Source organism: Panthera leo, chromosome B4, assembly GCF_018350215.1.
Source record: "Panthera leo isolate Ple1 chromosome B4, P.leo_Ple1_pat1.1, whole genome shotgun sequence".
NCBI lineage: Eukaryota > Metazoa > Chordata > Mammalia > Carnivora > Felidae > Panthera > Panthera leo.
In genome coordinates, this window is record NC_056685.1 from 11,691,720 (window position 1) to 11,707,252 (window position 15,533).

The 15,533-nt window shown below is 38.8% G+C and overlaps 1 protein-coding gene across 9 annotated transcripts in view; it reads right to left on the reverse strand.

Annotated features, from left to right (window-relative positions):
* The window catches only part of CCDC3 (coiled-coil domain containing 3), a 142,691-nt gene that overhangs the window by 3,147 nt on the left and 124,011 nt on the right, over positions 1–15,533 (reverse strand). The gene's annotated exons all lie outside the window — the stretch shown is intronic.

A 15,533-nucleotide genomic window follows, 5' to 3' on the forward strand; every position in this document is an offset into this window, starting at 1 on the left:
TCTGAAGCAGGCTCCAAGCTGTCAGCACAGAGCCTGACACGGGGCTCAAACTCACTAACCGTGAGATCATGACCTGAGCAGAAGTCAGAAGCTTAACCAACTGAGCCACCTAGGTGTAAAACTGAGTTTTTGTTTCTTACCTAAGCCACCTGGTTCTTTTTTTTTTAGCAGAAAAGATATTCTAAATTTTGTTACTCCAATCAAAAAAGAGCTGTAGTAAATCAACAAGTTAAAGATCAAAACCCCAGACAGAAAAATACAAAAAGTGGGGCACCGGGTTGGCTCAGTCAGTAAAGCATGTGACTCTTGATCTTGGGATTGTGGGTTCAAGCCCCATGTAGATGTAGAGATTACTTTAAAAAATAAAATCTTTAAAATACACAAAGAATATAAATAAGATTCATGCAAATTAGAGCTATAATGAATTGCTCTTTTTCAGATTGGTAAAATCAAAAAGTCAGTGTTTGCAGGAATAGGCACTTCTGTACCGTGAATATAAACCTCTAGAAAAAGTGATTTGGCTATATGTACCAAAATGAAAACTGCATGTAGCCTGTGACCTAGTCATTTTGGAACTTCATCTCATAGAAATACTCCCCCATAAGAGACTCTTAAATAGAACACACCAAGGGTTGATGGGAGTGAGGAGGAGAGGGGAAAATGGGTGATGGGCATTGAGCAGGGGGGCGCTTGTTGGGATGAGCACTGGGTGTTGTACGTAAGTGATGGGGGACTCCACCCCCAAAACCAAGAGCACACTGTATGTTAGCTAACCTGACAACAAATTTTATTTAAAAAAATACTCCCCCCTGGGGGCACGTGGGTGGCTCGTTTGGGCAACTGACTTCAGCTCAGGTCATGATCTTGCGGTTTGTGGGTTGGAGCCCTGTGTCGGGCTCTGTGCTGACAGCTCAGAGCCTGGAGCCTACTTCGGATTCTGTGTCTGTCTCTCAATAATAAACAAACATTAAAAAAAATGAAAAAAAAAATACTCCCCCATGTACAAACATATATACAAAAACAAATAATACTGTCTGAAGACATCTCTCATTTTTGTCCCCTCATCCCACAACAAAAATTGACCATCCATCCCTAAGCAATAGTGCCTTTGAGAGAGCTATGGGATCCAGCATAATATGCCAAAGGACCCAGGAGAAGCATTGGCGACCCCATGTATCAGGTAAGAGGCAGAGAGACCTCATTCTTACCTAGGGACCCTTACATGATCCATGAGACAGTTCTAGCCTCTCTCACCCAGAGGACCTCAATATATTTCTCTAAGAATACCTAAGTAGGGCTGGTAGATATATGAAAAGGTGCTAGACAGCACGAATCACTAGAGAAACGAAAATCCAAACCACAATCAGATATCATCTCCTACCTATTAGAATGGTTATTATGAAAAAACCAACAGACAGGGCACCAGTTCAAGACAGTGACATAAGAGGATCCTGGACTCCTCTCCTCCCATGGACACACCAAAGATACAGCCACCTAAAGAACACTTTCCTCTGAAAGACATCCACAAACTAGTTGAGTGACTCCGGAATATTATGGAAACAAGCAAAGATCCCACACTGAAATATGTACAAGAGGCTGACACACTTGTCATCAACCCCAACCCTAGTGCCACCCCCACAATTGGGAGGGAACTCACAGCTCTGAGCTTCTCCTTGAGGAGCAAAGTGTTTGAACCCCCTATCTGGCACTCAAACTTTTAAGATGTGTACCTGAGAGATGAGCCCCTGCAACAGGTAGCTTTGAAAGTCACCAGGGCTTGTGTCCATGATACTCACAGGCTATACAAAACTAAAACCATTCTTAAAGGCCTAATGGCTACCACCCTCCAGGGCCTAGTACAGAGGCAGCAGATTGAAAAGCACCCAATCCTTCTGTGTAAGAGGCATATTTGTTTATCTCAAAGTTTTGACCTAATAAGCAGGCTTCTAATTTCACACACAACAAAATGCCTACTGATAAGACTCTCCCAAGAGAGTGGAGGCCAGTGGGAGTCATCTTCACGTTCTCCCTCTGTCACCAGCGTCCCCAAGAAAGGAGTTGGTGTACACATCTGGCACCCTGGCTTTTATGTCTGACACACAGGACATGTCCCTTGAGAGCATGGCATATGTTCAGGGGTTCATCATGACCACAACAACCAAAGAAACACTTCTTAACTGTCTATCACCACAGAGCTCAGCACAGAGTGAGCAGACAAAAATGCCCATCTCTCCCCTGAAAGAAATGTATCTATAAGCTTTAAAAGTTGATACCGGAAGGTCTGGCTTCCAATTTGGCATGAATCCAGATGCGGACTGAGATCTGCCCCTCTGAGACACTAAAAGGTCTTGGCATAGCCTCCACCACTGGGAGCTACTAAGAATAAAGTAAGCTGCTTGGACAATCACAAATGCTGAGAGACAATCAAGAGCTAAGCCAGAGGAGAATAATATGGTTTATCTCCAACATGAGGCCATTCCTTCAAGACTGGGAGACTTGGTTATTTTATCTAATGCATAGAAACCAGTACAGAGATCAAATGAAGAAATGGAGTAATATGTTCCAAACAAAACAACAAGATAAAACCCCAGAAAAAGACCTTAATCAGGGTAAGTGATTTACCTGACAATAAGTTCAAAGAACAGTGATAAAAGATGTCCACAGAGTTCCCGAGAATAATGCATGAACCAGGTGAGAATTTCAACAAAAAGAAAATATAAGAAAGTACTTAATGGAAGTGACAGAGCTGAAGAATACAACACCTGAACAGAAAAATGCTACAGAGGAGTTAAACAGCGGACTTGAAGAAACAGGAAAAGGATCCATGCACTCAAAGACAGGTCAGTGGAACTTATCCAATTAGAACAGCAAAAAGAGAAGAGATTGAAAAAGAGTGAAAATAGCTTAAGGGACTTACGGGACAACATCAAGCAGACCAACATTCACATTATGGGGTCCAAAAGAGGAAGAGAGAAAGAGGCAGAGAATGTACTTAAAGAATAATCGCTGAAAGCTTCCCTAACCTTTGGGAAGGCAACAGGTGTGCAACTGCAGGAAGCACAGAATATTAAATAAGATAAACCCAAAGAGATTAGCACTGAGATACATTAAAATTAAAGCATCAAATTTAAAGACAAGGAGGAAATCTTAAAAACAGCAAAAATACCAAAAAAATTATTATGTATAATGGACTCCCCCCAAACATAGGACTATCAGCAGATTTTTCAGCAGAAGTTTTGCAAGCCCATAGAAACTTGCATGGTATATTTGCTGTGCTTTACAAATATTGCATTTTCTACCAGTTGAAGATTTGTGGCAATTTGTTGTATAAGTCTATTGGTGCCATTTTCCCAACATTTGTTCACTTTGTGTCTCTGTGTCACGTTTTGGTAATTCTTGAAATATTTTAAACTTTTTCATTATTATATGCCGTGGTGATCAATGATCTCTGATGTTACTCTTGTTCTGGGGTGCCATCAACCACATAAGAAGGTGAACTTTGTGTGTTCTCACTGTTCCACCAACTAGCCATTCCCATTCTCTTTCCCTCACTTTGGGCCTCCCTATTCCAAGACACAACAATAGAGAAATTAGGCCAATTTATAACCCTACACTGGCCTCTAAGTGTTCAAGAGATATGTGAACATATCTCTCAGTTTATATCAAAAGCTAGACATAATTAAGCTTAGTGAGGAAGGAGTGGAAAAATCTGAGACAAGCCTCAAGCCAAACCTCTTACACCAGTTAACTGAGTTGTGAATGCAAAGTAAAATTTCTTGAAGGAAATTAAAGGTGCTAATCCAGTGGATACACAAATGATAAGAAAGCTAAACAGCCTTATGGCTGATGAGGAGAAAGTTTTAGTGGTCTGGAGAGAGGATCAAACCAGCTATAAGATCACAGAAAGGTCCTAACTCTCTTTAATTCTTTGAAGGCTGAGAGAGGTGAGGAAGCTACAGAAGAAAAGTGTGAAGCTAGCAGAGGTTGGTTCTTGAGGTTTAAGGAAGACACCATCTCCATAACATCAAAGCACAAGGTGAAGCAGCAAGTTCGGATGTAGAAGCTGCAGCAAGTTATCCAAAATATCTACCTAAAATAATTAATGAAGGCGGCCACACTAAAAGATTTTCAATGTAGATGAAACAGCACTCTATTGGAAGAAGATGCCATCTAGGACTTTCATAGCTAAGGAGAAGAAGTTAATACCTGGCTTCAAAACTTCAAAGGACTGACTGATTCTTTTGCTAAAGGCTAATGAAGCTGGTGACCTTAAGTTGAAGCCAATGCTTATTTACCATTCTGAAAATCTTAGGGCCCTCAGGCATTATGCTACACCTACTGTGTTTTATAAATAGAACTAAAAAGCAGGGTGAACACACATTTATTTACAACATGGTTTACTGAATATTTTAAGCCCACTGTTGAAAACTGCTCTCAAAGAACAGACAAATTCTTTAAAAATACTATTGCTCATTGACAATGCAACTGGTCACCCCATAGCTCTGATGGAGATGTACAATGAGATTAATGTTTTCATGCCTGCTAACACAACAGCCATTCTGCAGCCCATGGATCAAGGAATCATTTTTTTTTTAAAGTTTTACTTATTTACTTTGAGAGAGAGAGAGCACATGCAAAGAAGGGGCAGAGAGGGACAGAATCCCAAGCAGGGATTCTGCTGTTGACAGCACAGAGCCCAATGAGGGGCTCCATCTCATGAATCGCAAAATCATGACCTGAGCTGAAATTGAGAGTCAGATGCTTAGCCAACTGAACCACCCAGGTGCCTCTCAAGAAGTCACTTTATATTTCAATCTAATTGCTAAAAATACACTTTATAAAGATTTAGCTGCCACAGATAGTGATTCCTCCAATGAATCTGGGTAAAATAAATGGAAAACCTTCTGGAAAGGATTCACTTTTCTGAATTTTTTTTTAACATTCATTCATTTTTGAGAGACAGAGTATGAGTCAGGGAGGGGTGTAGAGAGAGGGAGACAGAATCTGAAGCAGGCTCCAGGCTCTGAGTTGCCAGCACAGAGCCCAAAACAGGGCTTGAACTCACAGACTGCAAGATCATGACCTGAGCTGAAGTTGGATGCTTAACCAACTGAGCCATCCAAGTGCCCCAGGATTCACTATTCTAGATGCCATTAAGCACATTCATGATTCATGGGAAGAGGTTAAAACATCAACATAAAGAGAAGTTTGGAAAAAGTCGATTCCAACCCTCATGGATGATTTTAAGGGTTCAAAACTTCAGTGGAGGAAGCAACTGCAGATGAGGTGGAAATAGAAAGAAAACCAGAATTAGAAGTGGACCCTGAAGATGGGACTGAATTGCTGCAATCTCATGATAAAACTTGGATCAGGAGTTGCTTCTTATAGGTGAGCAAGGAAAGTGGCTTTTTGAGATGGAATCTAATCCTGGTGAAGATGCTGTGAAGATTGCTGAAATGACAATAAAGGATTTAGAATGCGACATAAATTTAGTTGAGAAAGCAGCAGAGCAGGATTTGAGAGGATTGACTCCAATTTTGAAAAGGAAGTTCTACTACTGGGAAAATACTATCAAGCAACATCATATGCTACAGAGAAATCCTTCATGAAAAGAAGTCAATCATTATGGTAAACTTCATTGTTGTCTTAAGGGAATTTTGTCAGTTACCTCTACCTTTTGTAGCCACTCTCCTGATCAGTCAGCAGCCATCAATGATTACTACTCACTGAAAGCTAAGATGATGCTTAGTAATTTTTAGCAAAGTGTTTTACAATTAATGTATACTCATTGTTTTTAAGATATAATACTACTGTGCACTTAACAGACCACAGTACAATGTAAACATAACTTTTATATGCACTAGAAAACCAAATGCTTCACTTTACTTGCTTTATTGAAATATTCACCTTATTTTGGTGGTCTGGAACAGAGCCCACAATATCCCAGAGGTATGGCTATAGATACAAAAAGAAGAAAAAAAACCCTGCCAACCAAGAATACCCTACCTAGCAAAACTGTCCTTTAGAATTGAAACAGTTTTCCAGACAAGTAAAAGAAGAGTTCATCACTACTAGACCCACCTTTCAAGCAATATTAAAGACTGTTCTTCAAGGTGAAAGGGTAACAATATATGAAAATCATATCATCAAATCAAATAAGAGAGCAAGAGAAAAAGAAAGGAATGGAGGAATTATAAAACAACCAGCAAACAATGAACAAAATGGCAATTCATACATATAATGGTCCACATGTTCCAATCAAAAGACAAAGAGTGGTTTAATGGATAAAATACATGACCCATCGATCTGGTGCCTACAAAAGAGTCACTTCTGCTTTAAGAACACACAGACTGAGGGTGAAAAGATGGAAAGATATCTATGCAAATGGAAATTAAAGGAAATCTGGGGTAACCACACTGTTATTAGAAAGAATAGAGTTTAGGGTAAAGGCTATAATAAACACAGATAAAGGAATCAATTCATCAAAAGGATATAACATTTGCAAATATTTACTTACCCTATAGAGGATCACCTAAATATACAGAGGAAATATTAACATACCTAAAGGCCAAAATACACAGTAATACAATAATGGGGGACTTTACAATCATCCCATCAAAAAATGAATAGATTATGCAGAGGAAACAATAAGGAAAATTCTACTTAAAGTACATCTGAAACCAGATAGACCTGACAGATATATACAGACCATTTCATGCAGAAACAGAATATACATTCTTCTGAAATGCTCATGGAACATTCTCCCTGATCAATCCTATATTTGGCATCACATCATACATCTTAATAAAAGACTGAAACCCAAATATCAAGCTGCTTTTCAAACCAAAATGGCATTAATTATAAGAAAATTGGAAAATTCACAAATATGTGAGATTAAACATACTCCTGACCCATAGGTCAAACAAGTAATCAAAACCAAAAAACAACACCAGGGGCCCCTGGGTGGCTCAGTTGGTTAAGAGTCAGACTTCAGCTCAGGTCATGATGTCACAGTTCCTGAGTTTGAGCCCCACCTCAGGCTCTGTGTTGACAGCTCTGAGCCTGCTTTGGATTCTGTGTCTCCCTCGCTCTCTGCCCCTCCCCTGCTCGTGCTGTCTCTCAAAAATTAATAAACATTGAAAACAACAACATACCAAAACTTACAGAAATACAGTAAAATCTGAGAAACAAGAAATCTCAGATAAACAACCTAACTTTACATCTCCAGAAACTAGGAAAGGAAAAAAATACAAAGTCTAAAGATCAGACCAGAAATAAATGAAATAGAGAATAAAAAGGCAACAAAAAAAAATTAGTGAAACTAAGAAGTGATTTTCTGAAAAGATAAGCAGAATATGCTAGAAATCAAAGAGATGTTACAACCGTTACCACAGAAATACAAAGGTTTTTAAGAGACTACTGCGAGCAATTATATACTAAAATTGGACACTGGGAAGAAATGGATAAATTACTAGAAACATACAACGTACCAAGAGTGAATTTATGAAGGAATAGAAAAAAACAAATTACTAGTAAGTACATTAAATCTGTGATCCATACTCAAAACACCTGCAAAAAAAAGTCCAGAACTAGATAGTTCAATGGTGAATTCTACCATCAAAAAAAATTTTTTTAATGTTTATTTATTTCTGAGAGAGACAGAGGGGCAGGGAGGGGCAGAGAGAGAGGGAGGCACAGAATCTGAAGCACACTCCAGGCTCTGAACTGTCAGCACAGAGTCTGATGCAGGGCTCAACCCACGAACCGTGAGATCATGACCTGAGCTGAAGTTGGACACTTAACCAACTAAGCCACCCCGGCACCCCTCTACCAAACATTTAAGGAAATATCAATACCACCCCGTGTGCAAAACTTCCAAACTCATTTTATAAGGCCAGTAATTACCTTGACACCAAAATCTGACAAGAACACTACAGAAAACAAATTATTAGCAAATGAAATTCAATAATACATTCATAAGATCATACACCACAATTAAATAGGATTTATTCCAAGGATGCAAGTGTAGCTCAACATCTGTAATTCCATCAATGTGATGTATCACATTAATAAAATGAAGGGTAAAAACCATATGATCATCTCAATCAATGCAGAACAATCAGTTGACAAAATTTAACATCACTTCATGATAAAAACTCTCAGAGTGTTATAAAGGGAACGTACCTCAACACAATAAAGGCCATATATGAAAAGCCCACAGCTAAAATCATACTCAGCGGTGAAATGCTAAAAGCTTTTCCCCTAAAATCAAGAACAAAATAGGGATTCCCAGTCTCACCACTTTTAAGTCCTAGCTACAGCAATTAAGCGAAAGAAAGAAAAAAGAAAAAAAAAAGGCATTCAAATTGGAATAGAAGTAAAGCTGTCACTAGTTGCAGTTGACAGGATATTACATGTAGAAAACCCTAAAATTCCAAAAAAAAAAAAAAACCTATTAGGATACACAAGTTCAACAAAATTGCAGGAGACAAAAATATATAAAAATCAGCTGTGTATACACTGTTATTAGTGTATACACTAATAATTACCAGAAATAGAAATTTCAAAACCCATTTACAACTGCATCAAAAGGTATACGAAACCTAGGAATAAATTTAACCAAAGAGGTTAAAGACCTATACACTGAAAACTTTAAGATTCAATTCAATCCCTATCTAAATTCCAATGGAATTTTTCACAGAAAAAGGATAACCATAAAGTTTTTATGTAACCACAAAAGACCCTGAATACCCAAAGCAATTTTGAGCAACAAAGATGAGACAACACACTTCCTAATTTCAAACTATATCACAAAGCTATCGTAATCAAATAGTATGATACTGGCACAAAAACAGATACATAGATCAACAGAACAGAGTCCAGAAACAAACCTGTGCACACATAATCAATTAGTTTACAACAAGGGAGGCAAGAATATATGAGGGAGAAAACACAGTTTCTTCAATAAAGGGTGCTGGGAAAACTAGACCCTTATCTTACACTGTACACAAAAATTAATTCAAAATGAATTAAAGACTTAAATGCAAGACCTGAAAATATTAAATTCCTAAAAGAACACATAAAGGATAAGCTCCTAGACATCAGTCTTGGAAATGAATTTTTGGGTTTCATGCCAAAACAAAAAAGCAACAAAACCAAAAGTAAACAAGTGAGGCTCCATCAAACTAAAAAGCTTCCTCACAGCAAAGGAACCATGAACAAAATGAAAAAAACAACCAGGGGTAAACTGGGAAGATGGTGGAGGATCCTGACCTCAACCTGTCCCACAGACACAATGAGACAACAACTACATGTATTGCAACTCTCCCTGAAAACAACCCAAAGACTGGTAGAGCAGGTCCTTCCACAGCTAGGGGTAGAGATAAGGCCCCACTGAAAGGGGTAATAAGGGGGAGAAATGTAGTCAGGAACCAAACCCTCTGACACAACCAATCACAAAAGAGAGGGGATCAGACCCCACACAGGGCACCACCCCCTGCCCTAGGGACTCACACTAGGAAAACAAGTCCCCGTAATGCCTGGCATTGAAAATCTGTGGTTCTTAATTCCAGAAGACCCTAAGAGTGATAGGAAATGAAGTTTCCACCCTTAAAGACCCAGCATCCCAAATAACTCTGTCCAAACGTAGTTTGAAAAGCACCTCGGACACATGTGAAAGAGATCTGTTGACTAATTTTAAGACAAGTGCCAGAAAGGCAGCAATCTGCAAGAGACTTCTCTAAGAACAAAAGTGCTGACAGGTAACATCTTTCTTGCACTCTCCCAGACTAGACAATACTTAGAGTATTAGCAATGGATGTCACATCTACCTTGCTAGCAGAGCATACCCCACTCTGGCAGGCAGTCCTCAAAAGTGACTCCCACCACACCACACCCAGCAAGCAGGCCCAGGATGGGACTGACATCTCTCAGAAGTGACTCCTACCCTGGGGTAGGAGGTAGCTAACCCCACACACCAGTACACCCACTGCTCCTGCAGCCAAGGCTTTCATTGGCTGCCCAGGGAGAAAGCGCTATTCATCAGCACACCCAGAGTAGTCCTAGTAGTAAGTGCAGACACCCAGGCTGAGTGCCAACCCTGCCTACCTGCCAGCCCAGCCTCTAAATTGGTCACATATGGAGCAAGATCTATACACCAGTGTGCCCATGGCATGTAAAGTGCGTCATTGCAGCCAGCTGAGCTGAGGGCCACGTCCACTAACCAGCATGCTCACATCAGTCATGGTTCAGCCACAAGAAAGCATACACAGCCCACACAGAGGACAACCCTGGAGCACCTGGTTCTAGTGACCAGAGGGGATTAAACTACAGGGAACTACAGGATCCCATCTACATAAAGCCACTACTTTCAAAACTTGGAGATGTAGTTGGTCTACCTAATACATAGAAGTGAGTTAGACAAAATGAGGAGACAGAGGCATGTATCTCGAATGAAAAAAAAAGACAAAAGCACAGTAAAAGAGATAAATGAAACAGATAAGCAATATAGTTGATAAAGAGTTCAAAGTGATGGTCATAAAGGTAGTGGACTTGAAGGAAAAATAAACTCAGTGAGAACTTCAACAAAGAGACAAAAATATATAAAGGTAGTTGAAGAATACACTAACTGAAATGAAAAATACACTAGAGGGAATCAACAGAAGATTACAGGATGCAGAAAAATGGATTAACTAGCTGGAAGACAGAGTAATGGAAAGTAACCACGCTGAGCAGCCAAAAGATAAACGTATATCAAAGAAGAGGTGAAGATGGCAGCAGAGTAAGAGGACCCCTAAGGTCACCTTGTCCCACAAATAGAACTAGGTAATTATCAAATCATCCTAAATACCCCAGAAATCAACCTGAAGATGGTCAGAACAAACTCCACAAGTAAAGGTTGAAGAGACTACATTGAAGAAGGCATAAAGTGTGGAGACATGGTTTGGGAGAGAAACATCATGCTCAGTGAGGTCATGGAGAAGGATGAAAGACAGATGGGTGTCTGGGAATACCCAGAAAGACAGGGGAATGCACAGGGGGAAATGAATCCCTGTAGCAATTAGCTTAAAAAAGTAAGAGAGGACAAATTTCATGACTTTTGGCAATCACTGGGGCTTAAAGCAAGAAGTTAAAGGTCAGTGGGCTTGGCTTGGAGAGAGCCCAGAGGGCAATGGGACTGCTGTTGGAAAGAAGGCAGGGCAGAAAGCCCCTGACAGACAGCATGGAAATAGTGATCCAAAGAGTGCCTGGGGCACACAGTGGGGAGGTTATTTGTTCATCTCAGAGCATGTCCCAGAGAGACAGTGTTCATGGAGAGACCCCTTCAGGCACAGAGGAACTGGCAGGTGCCATTTCCCTCTCCCACCCTTTTGCATAACCACAGGATCACCTGCAGGGACCAGTGCAGAGCAGACACTGGCTACCTAACTTGCTTACACCAAGACCTCTGTCCTCCTCGCTCTGGTGGAAGTGCCCTTCCCAGTCATTATTGATTTAGTCCCATTGTGGCAATCCCCATTCCCCGGAAGACCAGTCCAAAGCCTTACCCACACTGCCTCACCTGACCCAGGAGTTTTGCAGAGCCTCTGTTCTGACAGTGGTGATGATAGGTCTCATTTCACAAGCACACCAGAACACACTTAGTTCACATTCAGGTCAGGGGCCAAACACTCCCCACAACAGGCAAAGAGACCCTCTGCAGAGGACTGGCCTGAAAGATAAAAGGGCCAGGGCTAAACAGCAGAGTGGAGACAGCACACATTGGAGACACTCCCTGAAGTTCCACACCCTGGGGAACAGAGAACATTACATGGTAGGGCCTATAGGACTTCTTCTTCATAAAGCAATTACCCTCAGGAACAGGAAACAGCTGACTTTCCTAACAAAGAAGCAGGCACAGAGACTTAGACAAAATGAGAAGACAGAGGAAGCTGTCCCAAATGAAAGAACAGGACAAGGCCATGGCCAGAGACCTAAGTGAAACAGATATAAGTTACATGCCTGATAGAGAACTTAAATTAATGATCATGAAGATACTGACTGGGCTTAAGAAAAGAGTGGAAGGCATCACTGAGATCCTTAACACAGAGATAAGGATTAACATAGGAGAGAAAAAGAGCTTAATTAACAAAATGAGGAACATGCTTGATGGAATGAACAGCAGGCTGGAAGAAGCAGAGAAATAAGTGAATGACCTATAAGACAGAGTAAGGGAAAGCAACCAAGGTGAATAAAAGAGAGAAAAAAAGAATTATGCAAAATGAGAATACCTAGGGAACTCAGTGACTGACTCAATCAAATGTATTATCATTTGTATTATAGGAGTCCCTGAAGAAGAAGAGAGAGAAAATGAGCCAGAGACTTTATTTCAAGAAACAACAGCTGAACATTTACCTAATCTGGGCAAGGAAATAGACATCTAGATCCAGGATACAAACAGAACCCCCAACAAACTCAACAAAAGCAGATCTACACCAAAATATATAGTAATTAATATGGCAAAATATAGTGGTAAAAAATATTAAAAGCATGAAAAGAAGACAGTAACATATAAGGGAAACCCCACAAGGCTAGCAAGGGATTTTGCACCAGAAACTTTAAAAGCAAAAGTGGCATGATATATTCAAAGTGCTGAAGGGGAAAAATCTATAGCCAAGAATGCTCTTTCCAGCAAGACTATCACTCAGAATAGAAGGAGAGATAGTTTCCCAAACAAAAACTAAAGGAGTTCATGAATATTAAATCAGCCCTGCAAAAAATACTAAAGGGGACTCTGGGTGGAAAGGAAAAACAAAAGCAGAAAAAATGAGTATTTTTGTAAAAAATCACTCAAGGAACTCACAAAATAAAGGGATGTAAAATATGATACTATATGCCAAAAATGTGGAAAGGAGTAAAGAATAGGTTCAAATTTTAAAAACCTTAATATAGACTTCTATATGCAAAAGATGTTATATAAAAACCTAATGGCAGCTACAAATTAAAAACCACTAATAAATATGCAAAGAATAAAGAAAAAGAAATCCAAATATATCACTAAAGAAAACAAGCAAACCATGAAAGGGAGAAAGAAAGGATCAGAGAAAATCCTCAGAAACAACCACAAAACAAGTAATAAAATGGCTGTACATATATATCTATCAATAATTACTTTGAATGTAAAAGGACTAAATGCTACAATCAAAAGACACAGGTTGACAGAATACATAAAAAAATAAAAGACCCATCTTGGGGCACCTGGGTGGCTCAGTTGTTAAGCGTCCAACACTTTATTTCTACTCAGGTCATGATCTCACAGTCATGAAATTAAGCCCCACATGGGGCTCCACACTGAGCTGGAGGTTAAGATTCTCTCTCTCTCCCTCTGCCCTTCTCCCATTCATGCTCGCTCTCTCAAAAAAAATAAATAAAAATTAAAAACTAAAATATTAATTTAAAAATTTAAAAATAAATAAAAGACCCATCTATATGCTGACTATAAGAGACTCATTTTAGACCTAAAGATACCTGCAGATTGAAAGTGAGGGGATGGAGAAAATCTATCACACAAATGGATATCAAAGCCAGAGCAGCAATACTATTATCAGACAAAATGGACTTTGAAACAAAGACTGTAACAAGAAACAAAGGACACTACATAATAATAAAGGGTACACTCCAACAAGAAGATATAACAATTGTAAATGATCACGCATCCAGCATGAAAGCACCCAAATACATGAAACAGTTAATAAAAAACATAGAGGAATTAATAAAATACAGTAACATTAGGGGAACTTAACAGCACACCTAAATCAATAGATCATCTAAACAGAAAATCAGTAAGGACACAAAGGCTTTGAATGACGCACTGGACCAGATGGGCTTAACAGATATATTTAGAATATTCCATCCTAAAACAGCAGAATATATATTCTATTCAAGTGCACATGGAACATTCTCCAGAACAGATCAAATATTAGCCCACAAAACAACCCTCAACAAATTCAAGAAGACTGAAGTCATACCATGCATCTTTTCTGACCACAATGTTATGAAACTACAAGCCAACCACATGAAAAACTCTGGAAAGACCACAAATAAATGATACTAAACAATGAATAAGTCAGCCAGTAAATAATAGAAGAAATAAAAAAGTACATGGAAACAAATGAAAATGAAAACAAAATGGTTCAAACCTTTGAGATGCAGCAAAAGTAGCACAGAGAGAAATTTTTGGCAATACAAGCCTACCTCAAGAAGCAAGAAAAATCTCAACCTAACCTTACACCTAAAGAAGCTAGAGAAAGAACAACAAAGCCTAAAGTGAACAGAAGGAAGGAAATAATAAAGATTAGAGCAGAAATAAATGAGATAGAAACTTAAAAACACACACACACACACAATAAAACAGATCAATGAAACCAGGAGACATTTCTTTGAAAAAAAAATCAATAAAATTCATAAATCTTCAGCCAGATTTAGCAGGAAAAAAAGAGAAAGGACTCAAAATTACAAAAGAGAGAGGGGAAATAACACCATAGAAATACAAACAGTTATAAGAGAATATTATGAAAAACCATATGCCAACAAATTGGACAACCTAGAAGAAATGGATAAATTCCTAGAAACATATAATCTATCCAAAACTAAAACAGGAAGAAATAGAAAGTTTGAACAGACTGATAACCAGCAAAGAAATTCAATCATTAATCAAAAAATGTCCAACGAAAGTCTAGAGCCAGATGTCTTCACAAGCAAATTCCACCAAACATTTAAAGAAGAGTTAATATCTAGTCTTCTCAAACTATTCTAAAAAATAGAAATGGAAGTAAAACTTCCAAATTCCTTCTACGAGGCCAGCATTACCCCGATATCAAAACCAAATAGAGACCCCACCAAAAAAGAGAACTACAGGCCAACATTTCTGTTGAACAAAGATCCAAAAATCTTCAACAAAATACTAGCAAACTGAATACAATACATTAATAAAATCATTCACCATGATCAAGTGGGATTCATTCCTGGGTTGCAAGGTTGGTTCAATATTCACAAATCAATCAACATGACAAATTACATCAATAAGAAAAAGGATAAAATCATTTCAATAGATGCAGAAAAAGTACTTGACAAAGTACATCTATTCATGATAAAACCCTCAACAAAACAGGTTTAGAGGGAACATACCTCAACATAATAATGGCCATATAGCAAAATTCCACAACTAATACCATCCTAAATGGGGAAGAAGTGAGAGCTCTTCCCCTAAGGTCAGGAACAAGACAAGGATGTTGATTCTCATCACTTTTTTCCATAGTACTAGAAGTCCCAGCTACAGCAATCAAACAACATAAAGAAACAAAAGTTATCCAAATGAGCAAGGAAGAAGTCAAACTTTCATTATTTGCAGATGACGTGATGCTACATATAGAAAACCCAAAGACTTCACCAAAAAACTACTAGAACTGATAAATGAATTCAGTGAAGTTGCAGAATACAAAATGAATGTACAGAAATCTGTTGCATTTCTATACATCAATAATGAAACAGCAGAA